Source organism: Agelaius tricolor, unplaced genomic scaffold (assembly GCF_023055355.1).
Source record: "Agelaius tricolor isolate 1412-34295 unplaced genomic scaffold, bAgeTri1.0.p SCAF_21, whole genome shotgun sequence".
Taxonomy (NCBI): Eukaryota; Metazoa; Chordata; class Aves; order Passeriformes; family Icteridae; genus Agelaius; species Agelaius tricolor.
The window spans coordinates 7,453,435-7,463,666 of record NW_027269281.1 but is presented as its reverse complement, the minus strand read 5'-3'; the positions used below and the strand labels follow the sequence as shown (position 1 = coordinate 7,463,666).

Sequence of the window (10,232 nt, the reverse complement as noted above, 5' to 3'; positions counted from 1 at the left end):
GGAATCAAATGGAAGGTTACATCAGGGTTAAAAAGTTTGTGTTTTGGGATCTTAACTGAAGTTTGGCCCATATAACTATCTAGGGCAAACTGGAGGCTTTCATTGTTCTGGAGCAAATCCTCAAAGTCTGTAAGGGTTATTGGCAAGTATATGCATGTGAACTCACACCCTGAAAGAGAGCGGAGGCAAGTCCTAGCCTTTTTTATTAAATGTGCTATGACCTCCTGGTAGGTGGTAAGTGTCTTTGTAGGCTGGCTATTTGTAAAAATCCATTCCAGTATCAACAAAGGGTCTCGAAGCTGGGAGTCCCATTGGAAAATCAGTCCATGGAATTGAGGTGCTTTTCCCAGGATGATGAACTGGAAAGGCAGGCTGGGCTCGAAGCGATGGGCTTTGCGTGAAGACAGGGCTTCCTGGACTTTAGTAATGGCACCTCTGGCTTCTGCTGTGAGAGTGCAGAGAGAGTCCAGGTCTTTAGGCCCACGAAGAAGATTGAACAGGGGAGCAAGGTCCTCTGTTGTGATTCCTAGCAGCGGATGTACCCAGTTGATGGATCTGCACAGGCTGTGTAAGTCCCTCAGGGTTTTTGGGTCGTCGTTTATGGTGAGCTGCTGAGGTACGATGGTCCTTTCCCAGATCTGGACTCCAAGGTAAGTCTATGGGTTGGTGTACTGTATTTTATCCTCATGAATCTCCATTCCTGACTTTTCTATGGTTTCAATAATCTTTTTAACTGTTTTGTCCAAGTAAGCTTTATCTGAAGCACACACCAGGATATCATCCACATAGTGGTGGATGATAGCATCTGAAAATGATTTCCGAATGGGAGACAGGAGGTGAGCCACGTACCACTGGCATATAGTCGGACTGTTTTTCAGGCCTCAAGGAAGATAACACCAATGATATCTTTTGAGCGGAGCCTCTTTGTTTAAGAGAGGGTACGGAAAAACAAACCGTGGAGCATCCTCAGGGTGTAGAGGAATGCTGAAGAAACAGTCCTTAATGTCTATGATAGCAAGTGTCCAGTCTCTAGGCAGCATTGATGTGGGGGCAGGCCAGGCTGGAGGGTGCCCATGTCCTCGATGACCTCGTTGATTCTGCGAAGGTTGTGGAGAAGCCTCCACCTGTTTGTCCCAGCCTTTGGTAGAACCAAGACTGGAGAGTTCCAAGGGCTGTTGGACTCCACTATGTGGCCTTTTGCGAGCTGTTCTTCCACAAGGGTGTTTAGGGCGTGCAGCTTGGCTTTAGAGAGGGGCCACTGTTTGATCCAGATCGGCTTGTGGCGTTTCCAGGTGAGACGAGGTCTATCTGGCAGTGCACGTGCTTCAGTGGCCCCAATTAGAAATCCTGAGTGGGAATACGTAGGGAAGCTCCCCACTGGGATAGAACATCTCTGCCCCAAAGGGTGATGGGGGCCCTTACCACGAATGGACGAATGGTTGCCAGCTTGCCTTCAGGCCCTTCCACGAGGATGTTGTTCTTGCTTTGCATGGATACCGTAGCTCCACCAATCCCTGAAATCATGCCTGCAACAGGTTGTAGATCCCAGTGTGCTGGCCATTCTGAGCGGGCAATGATGGTCACGTCAGCACCAGTGTAGAGCATCCCTGGTAGGTGGGTCTTCTCCCCTTTGCAGGTAAGGCCGCACTCGATGGTAGGCTTGGTTGGTCCCACGACTTGTGCCCACATAGCTGTAGGGTTGAGAGGAATCTGTTCCCTGTGATTCTTTGGGAGTAAGAAGGCTTGTGCTATTGGAGTTCCCTTTGAAAGAAAAAATGGTAAGTCCATGCAGTATACCTGGACAAGGATCTCTTGTCCTGGATGCACTGTCAGCACTTCTGGAACAACGAAAATTTCCTTTGGGCTATTAAGAGAGTCACCTATAATTAAAATGTGCGAAGGACCACCTTTTGGCCCATATTTGCCTGTGGGAACACGGTGAACATTCTCATTATTAAAGTCAATGAACAAAGCAGTTCCCAATTGGCGGCGGGTTCCCATCTGTATCGCCCCGTGTGTTGGGTCCTCTTCTTGTGGTCCAGAACCTCCTGGGATGGTGCATGGTTGGGTCTGGGTGGCCTTTGATTTGTTGTCATAGCCCGGGGCTCCACCGGGCTGCGCAAGGTGTTTCCCAGACGCTGCTGGTAACGCTGCTGATTCTGGGGTCTTTGATAATTGTTACAGTGGTATTGGGGAGGTGATCTCTCTGGGCAGTCCTTTATGTAATGTCCAAGATCCCCACAGTGATAGCATTTAGCTTGGTCTTTAGAAGCTATTACTGCATATGCCCCAGAAACTCCTTCAGCAATACCCTTAGCAACTGCTTGGGCCACTGTATTTTCAGTGCACATGTGACGTGTACAGCATTCCAGCATTTGCTCTATGGTAGGGTCTGTATCCACGGGTAGAGACCTCAGAATGGCTTTGCATTGTTCATTTGAGTTACTCAAGGCAAGTTTACATAAGAGTTCCTTCCTTGCCTCTGTGCTCTCTGTTTCTCCAGAGCATCTCTAAGTCTGTCCACAAATTTGATAAAACTTTGATCTGTCCCTTGTTTAATAGTAGAAAAATGCATTGTTGGCATTGACTCATCATGCATGAGAAGTAAAGAGGTTTTTGCTGCAAGTGCCACATCTTGCAGTGCCTCTTTATTTAAAGTTTCCAATTGGTCCCCCGGTTTCTGTAAATCACCAAAAAAACCAAATCAGCTATGGATTTCCAAAAACCGCAGTTAACAAGTGAAAACACGCAGACCTTTAGCCCTTCACTACGCAGCTGCTTGTACTGCTTTTAAAAGTGCCGCCGGCAGCAGCACAGAATCAGAACTCGCCACGCCGTGCCGGGGGATAGACAGAGCCCCCCCGCCCGCGCGGCAAACCCGAAACCGGAGCTGCCTTGCGCCGCGCCGAAAAAGCCCCCTCCGCGCCTGGTGGGTTTTTTTCCCTGCTTTCTCCTTCTTTTCCAGCAGGCTGTTTGCAATCTACTGCAGAGATGGCACAGATAGTTCAAACCAAGTTGTTTCAGGCACCAAAAGCAGCTGGGATTTTATGCTGTGCTGCTTCATGGGCATTCATTCCTGCATTCTTCTGTAGCTCACACTGCACAGTTCCATTGCTTCCAGTGCAACAGTTCCTTTAGCTATGTTATGTGGACAAACTTATAAATAGTCCAAGATAAACTGAATAGGAGATAATTCTGGAGCCAATATGCCCTTGTCACTCACCAGTGCATGATCCTAAAGGGTCCATCCATGATTCTAAACTCCATCTGTGATCATGGCAATACAGTGTGTGACTGCAGTTCACTTCTTGGACATACTAATGACAGTAAATTATGCAGAATTGAGGCCACCTAATACTTAAGATCTGCTGTCCTTTCCTACAAGATCTTAGCATGCAAAGAAGGTTGTTCAGGTATGCCAGCAATTACTTTTGAGTCCTGAGATTGCTTCATTAGACAACCTGTTTTGTGTGTAGGCCTAAAAATTCTCTGCAGATGCTTGATGATTACAGTGGAAGTTTGGGGATGCAGCAATATAGCACAAAATAACATGCCTTCAGAAGAGCACTTAGTACTATGCATTTTCCCCTGGTTTTAGCACATTTACTGTATTACTTTCTCAGTTACTTTTCTCTCTGCAATTCCATAATGATTTTCACATGTCAATGAATTTAATTCTTCATAAAAGCAACTCCTCTGGACTTAAAAGTATTCTAATAGCAATGGTGAGTAGTTGCTGATCCTATTCATATCTTACCATTTATTTTCTTTCTAGTATGTCTGGAAGTTTTTAGTCTTTGAAGGCAAAAAAGCATTTGATTCATTTTATGTGACTTTATATTTAATATTCAATTTTATTTCTCCTCTTGCACAGCCTTCTCTCTTTTTTATGAACCTTAGTGTTACCTAGTTTCTAGCATGCATATGTATGTCCTTATTCAATACCTGTCATTCTAGTTTCCCACCTTATTTTCTCACTTTTAATATATCTACAGAAGCACACATATCCTGTGTCAGTTTTCTCTTTTTCCTGTGACATTTTTCAGTTACTGATGGCTGTTAATAATCCTTCTATACACTCAGACTTCAGCAAAAGTAATGATACAAGCTTGTAACAGAAGACGGACATGAGACAAAAACAGGATTCACCTCATAAAATAAAACCCAAACTCATCATATATACACACTCACATCCTCAAAATATCACTTAGGCTCTTCAATCTCTCCAGATGTATTCTGTAAGAGCAGTTATTATTGTCACAAAATAGTACCACATGCACTATAAATTAATGTTACTGAAATTCTGAAGTAGGCAGTTGGCACAAAAATGTCTTATCTTTCCAGTAGAATACATTTTGGTATCACACTCTGCCTGATTTCCCATTCCTGGGACAAATTGCTCAAGGCCTTCATGCACCATAAACATTTTAAACTGATATTCCTTCCAAACCATCTATTATCTGACTGTTATTAAGTATCTGTTACCTGCCTTGTGTGCTCAGAAATAATAAAGTACAGGGAAATAGGAGCACTCATCTTGGTGCAAATCCAAGTGAAAGTAATGGACCTCTCACTAGTCCTAAACACATTCATACTCTTAACCCTAGTAACCCTCTCCACCCCCATACTATTCCCCCTTCTATCCAGCAACCTCAAAAATACCCCCAGCACAATCATAAACACAGTCAAAACTTCCTTTCTAATCAGCCTAATCCAAATAACAATTTAGATCTACTCCGGAACAGAAAGCCTCACCTCCTTCTGGGAATGAAAGTTCATCATAACCTTCAAAATCCCCATCAGCCTAAAAATAGACTTCTACTCTCTTATCTTCCTCCCCATTGCACTGTTTGTATCATGATCCATCCTACAATTCGCAACATGATATATAGCCTCAGATCCTTACATTACAAAATTTTTCACTTACCTACTATTCTTCCTAATCGCTATGCTCATCCTAATCATCGCAAACAACCTATTTGTCCTATTCATTGGCTGAGAAGGAGTCGGAATCATATCCTTCCTACTAATCAGCTGATGACACGGTCGGGCAGAAGCCAACACTGCCGCCCTCCAAGCCATACTTTACAACCGAATTGGAGACGTCGGACTTATCCTCTGCATAGCATGACTGGCCTCCTCCACAAACACCTGAGAAATCCAACAACTTCCCACCCCCTCCCAAACCCCCACACTACCCCTACTAGGCCTCATCCTAGCCACAACCGGAAAATCCGCTCAATTCGGCCTCCACCCATGACTCCCAGCTGCAATAGAAGGGCCAACTCCCGTATGTGTAAAAATGATCTCAAACATTTCTGGCAGGTTAAGACATGGAGTGCACAGGGCATGACCCTGTGTTATGATTATATGGCAGCAGTGTCAGCAGGAGATGCACATCAAGAAGATCTGCTGGTATTTGCATCCTTGAACATGAGCTTGGCACCAAGTGTTTTGTGCTTGGCTCACTGGTGAATGGAGGAGGCTGAAGCAGTGACAGAAGGAAACCTGCACTGCCCAGCCAGCTGCCACACCTGGCACAGAGCTCAGCTCAAATAGATCTGCAGCCTTTGGCCTCTCTCTCATTCCCTATCCCTCAGATTTAGATCTCTCAAAATAAATGGTTTTCGTTTAAAAAGAAGTGAGAATTTGCACTGAAGACTTGTGAGAGATGAGCATCAGAACAAGAAAAACAAAAAAGGAGATGGAGTTTTTTTCAGGTTTCTTGTGCTTCACAGGCTAGAGACCTCCCACTCATACCTGAGAATATTTTCACCATAAGAAATTGACAGAGCTTCTGTCTTTTCCCATAAGATGCCACTTTACTGTAAGCTGGCTTTTCCTAAAGCCTCTGGTGCCACATAACTACAGAAAAAACTACCTGCCATACCCCTACCATCACACTAAAGTGCAACACGATGTTATTTCAAACTGATGGATGACTTCAAAATCACAACATCAGGAATTGGCCTTGGTCACTGCACGTCACAAAGGGAAAAAAATGCAAGATATGCTTTAGAAATTATCACTAGTATTTCTATTCTTACTTTTCCAGTCAAACCATAGAATTCAAAGAGGAAATCCCTTCCCCATTTCTCTGTCTTCCTCAAAGAGTATCTGAAGATGAAGCACATCTTATTTATGGGTTCCAGTATCTAGGCTGCCCTCTGAAAACTACAAATTCTCAGAACTGGAGAGAAAGTTCAATAGGAGGGCATTAAGGGTTCAAATATCAAGAGCTGAAACACAAAGGACTCTCTATCACCTGGGGGTCTAAAAATATTTTTTTGGACTTGACAATTCTCTTTCTCTCTTAGTAAGGAGGTGAGATAGTTTCTGCAGAACACTTTGAAGCAATGGCAACAGGATTCAGCATGCAGAGGCCTAGGAAAAACAAACCTTTTCTTGCAATGGTACAATTTCATAGTGATTGGGCAAAAAGACAGGACTTGAAGTTTTGTTTAAAATTCATGTCAGAGTTACATTATTAAAAACATACTGGGGCAGTCTGGAAAAAAAATACAGGCATAACAGTTATTTTTTGCTTTTTGTTTTGTACTGAGTTGTTGCAGACATCTTTTATGAAAATCCTTTTCTTAAGATTTTTTCCTGCTGAGAAGCTGAGAAGCTACAGCAACAAAATGTAAACAATGGTTATCTGCTGCTGTGGAATGCATCAGGTGTGTCTGTGATTGGCCCATCTTGAATGTTTACAATTAATGGCCAACCACAGACCAGATAGCTTGGACTCTCTGTCTGAGCAACAGACCTTTGTTATTCATTCCATTCTATTCTTAGCTAGCCTTCTGAGATTAACCTTTTCCTTCTATTTCTTTTTAGTATAGTTATAATGTAATATATATATATATATATATATATATAATAAAATAATAAATCAAGCCTTCTGAACATGGAGTCAACATTTTCGTCTCTTCCCTCATCCAAGAACCCCTGTGACCACTGTCACACTGAGTAAATATTCTATTTAATAAGCTGCTTTCAAAAGGTGCTGTAAAAAAAAGAGGTTGATACACCAATATCTTGAGAAATACAAGCAGCATTTACAACAGTAACAAGCCCCCAGAATTGTTGTTCCAGAGAGGAAATATCCAGTATGTTTTAACTTTATGTTCAAACAAGAAGTTCATTTTAGACAGTCTTAGCCTAAAAGGCATACTCTTATTTATAATTTAATGAAAACTATTAAAATATGTTCTGTGGTTTACTATGCAATGTAGCCTGTGGTACTTTTAAAAGTTAGTCAAGGGTTGGCGTGATGAGTTTTTTGGGGAGAGAGGTTTGTTTTGTTTATTTGTTTGTTTTCTTAAATATTATTGCCTAAATGCATGTTTTTCTGACTGATTTACCAACCAGGAGAGAAAGCTGTATCATTCACATATTTGTGTTTCACTAAAATAAAATTATTTCAAGATAACTGCAGAAACAAGAAGGAAGCCATCTAGATGACAGTGGCAGAAATGTAGACACTAACAGTGGTTATGCAGCTGGAGCTGTTTCTACAGATCTTGCACTGATACTGGTCCTCAATAGACTACATAGATGATATTAAAAGAAAAGGAGAAACAGAAACCTTTCTGTCAGAGGAAGTCAGTCTACCATTTTATGAGACAGACCTTTCCTATCAATATTCATAGGTATAGAATACATTGCATAAAATCAATTACATACTCATAAAAATCTAGCCCATTGTCAGTTACCAGATTCTCCTCAAGCAGAAAGCACTGTTTATGAGAGCTCAGCCATCCTGGAAACTTTCAGTATTACTGGTTTTAGGTTTTAGTTATGAGGTGCTTGTAAGCAAGGCATTAGAAGCTACTCCTGATTTCAGAAAAACTTCAGTGTTTCCCCCTGCTCAAAGCACAAATAGTCATTCACTCAGAGCAACACACATTCCTCTGGGTAAACCAAGGCCAAATTATACTCCTGGGATATTGCCCACTGATATCTCAAATGTACCATGTGTTTATCTGTCATGTTGTCACACACCTTCTTTATGGCATTAGCTTTAAGGTGAACACTGCACAACAGACCCTTCAGTGCACCAAAACCAGTCTTTCTCAACAGTCAGTTATAGTCCTACAGAAATGCCCACAGCCACTCTTCCTGCAGAGAAAGTCAGACTAAATAAATGAAGACAAACCAGTCCCACAAGAAAAGAAGGAGCCTTGCTCTAGTAAACAAAATCTTAAACTTTTGTATTCTTTAATCTCTATCTGCTAGAGATTAGGTAGCAGATGGAGATTAAAGAATACAAAAGTTAAAGATTTTGTTTTCATCATACAAAAAATGCCTTTAAAATCTCAGCTCATTCCATCACCTTTAGTCTACTCTATATAGCTGACATTTTGGAGGATTTTCTACAGCAATGTTCTAAACAAGGGCAGGGAATCACAGAAATTTCCTTCAGTTTTTTAAATACCAGTTGATTCTAAATAGAAAGTCTCAAGATCAGCTTCTGTCTTGAGGGAATAACAGCCTCTGTGTATTCATGAAAGAAGCATGCTCTGCTGTCTCCTGTTGACAAGTCACTTGCATGCAAGCATTATGATTTTTCTCTCAGTCTCTTCCTTTGTCAAGTTCCAATTTCCTGTTACAATCTGGAACGATTACATTTTGCCCCATGTGAGTTTATAAACACATTGTAAACAGGTGAAACAAATCAGTTAGGATGATTAAAGGCTTCCAGCTGGGTCTCCAAATGGGCATTTGTAGGATCCAATTTTGAACATCATTTTGTTTTAATAACACCTTGTGTATTTTTGCCACAATTTTCTAAATGATATGTTAAAGATTAAAGGTCTTCCTGGCTGTATTGGCCAGTCTATGCTATTTTACAAAAAGACAAATTAGGTTTATTTTTTATCTTTTCTATTGTTGGGACCATAATACACAAACTTCTCAAGCTTTTATAGTATTTAGCAGCTATTTGGCTCATGTTACTTGAAAACTGTAAAAGAGATACATGATTATGCTGCTATTAAAACTACTGGCTTAAAGAGTTTATCAACATTATTCAAAAGAAGACTGTCTATATTTTTGTTTCAGAGAAAACAGATTTTCTTGATTTGGTGAACCCAAGACACAAGAAAAGAAGAGTCTAAATTGTAGACTATAGACAAACAGAGCAGTTCAGAAGGGAACTGGATCTGTTCTGACCCCAGCAGCTATGAAGAGTGCAGCAGCAAGTACACCATGATGCACCAGCCATTGTATCATGAAGCCTGAGTGATTTCTCATTAAACTCAGTGGAAAGACTCTTGCTGACTTCAGTAGTAATCAATTAGGGACAAAGATTAACACAAGATAAAGCTGTAAGAGAAGTGATGACAGTGGGATGTCATATGGCCAAAAAAAAAAAAAAAATCATGTGCTAATGATGTGCATATGAAACTGAAGTGCTACCTAAAATGCTTTGGAGTCATACATGGAAGAACATGGTGCAGTTGTTGAGCAATCCACATTCTTGGAAGTGCTGGCTTGAACTCTACCTGCACATATTTCCATCCCTGCATTTCTAAATATGCATATTCCATCTTATAATTATTTCTAAGTATAAATGTTTTGTTGGGTGGGGTAATAATAATTTTTGCTTGTTGTGATAAATGAGTATAATGAGTTCATTCCTTTCAGTGATATAGATTTTACATCCCTGCTTTGTTGGGTAGAATAAGCTATCTGTGGCACTATCAGCAGCTCCCACTGGAGTGAGAAATCATTACAAGTCCCATCTTTAAATCAAACCACCTCAGTGGGAGTTCAGAGTCCTTTATTCAGCAGGGAATCACACTGTTCAAGCCTGGTGACAGACTGAACAGTAACTGTCCAAAGACCGCAAAGCAAATTGTCACAGCACCCCACTGAAAAAATGTCTGTGTGGCTCCAGAATGCTTTTCAGTGGTGTAACAAGGCTTCAGTTGCTTGTAGCATTAGAAATCCTTCTTCAGCTCAAATGCCTACCATCTTTTACAGTCCCTGGAGAGGAGGTGTGGAGAGGTACAAGGTCTGCGTATAAATATCACAGAACATGGTGAACCTATGAGGGCTTCTGCATTTGTCACTGGCTTCAGAACAAGTGCATAAATTTTGGGCACTATAACATAAAGGCATTAATCTGTCTAGAGAGCATCTAGAGGAGGACCACAAGGCTGGTGAAGGGTCTGGAGGGGAAGCCTTATGAGGAGTGGCTGAGGTCACTTAGATTGCTCAGCCTA

The 10,232-nt window shown here is 41.5% G+C and overlaps 1 pseudogene; it reads left to right on the top strand.

The window, feature by feature from the left end:
- Window positions 1-4,881: 4,881 nt before the first annotated feature.
- LOC139598945 (neuromedin-K receptor-like) overlaps window positions 4,882-10,232 on the top strand; it is a 33,778-nt pseudogene continuing 28,427 nt past the window's right edge.